Raw genomic sequence first — 1,299 nt, 5'->3', positions numbered from 1 at the left:
TTTCATTCTCATACAACACCCAGATATAGAAGAAAACAAAGAACAAGATACAAATGTGGGAACATGGTTTAATTTTTTCTTAAAAATCCATATGCTCTAAAACATTTTACTTGGAAGTTTTCACTACAAGTAGGAAAACAAACAATAACAACAGAGAACACCAGCATGAATATACAACACATACTTTAATTGTGGATACATTAAAATTATTCTAATGTAATACTTTCATAATATATCTCATATTGTGCTAAAATATAATACCAAAAAAAGGGAGCACCTTCTAGTTCCTAGATGGAATATTCCCCAGTTCATGAATCTGTTAATAAAGTCAATTAGATCTTCAAAAAATAATAGTACAAGTGATACTAGAGAACTACAGAATCCTGGATTCTATGGCAGATGGGGTATCCTTATGTGAGCCAGAAAAAGGAACCCTAAAAGGTAGAGAGAGAAGTGATAAGCAAACTAAAACTCACATGTCAACCAGCTGTGGGTTTTTAAAATGCCATTACAATTAAACTGAGCATGCTTCAGACACATCTCCCACTTTAATGAACACCACAGGATTCACAGTGGATGGTAAAGGAAGGAATGTAATTATATTGAAGTGGGTTTTAGCCATGACTCCCACCTCACTCTATGGTATGCAAAGGAATAAGGGAAAGTCTTTAGTCATGATTTGCACCTTAATCAGCATGATACAATTCACAGTAGCCAGAAACCCTACAAATGCAGCCAGGTGGACAGGCCTTTAAATCTCAAAGCCTAGTTGACATATGAAAATTCATATAGGGAAAGAACTACACAAATATAAAGATTATGAAAAATCCATTAACAGAGTTTAAGATCTAGTAAATATCAGAGAACCCAAAGGAGAAACTCAAGTGTAAAAAAATGCACTAGGCCTTCAGGTCATCGCTCACCAATCCGTCAAGCCCACACTGGAGAGCAGCCTATAGATGTAATAAAATGACATGGTCACATGCAGTGACTCCCTTCTTATTGCAGTATCAGAATTTCCATCAGAAAGAAGAGCTTTATAAATGGACTGAATGTTCAAGGCATTTAACCAAAGGGGTGGAAATTGAAGACACAAATGCTAAAGTAGATAGGTGCTTGGCGGTGCCTTCCCACCCACCCTACAAATAGCACTCCTCTCCAGTCACACTAGCCGCTGACCCTGCTTTCCTCTGCACAGCACTCATCACTTAACATGCTACCCATTTATTTCTTAAAATGTGTCAGCTTCCTTCACAGGAATACAAACTTGGAAAGAGGGTGTTTTACGAAGCTCTATCT

This window comes from Myotis lucifugus, unplaced genomic scaffold, assembly GCF_000147115.1.
Source record: "Myotis lucifugus unplaced genomic scaffold, Myoluc2.0 scaffold_68, whole genome shotgun sequence".
Classification (NCBI taxonomy): Eukaryota; Metazoa; Chordata; class Mammalia; order Chiroptera; family Vespertilionidae; genus Myotis; species Myotis lucifugus.
This window is presented reverse-complemented; position numbering follows the sequence as displayed.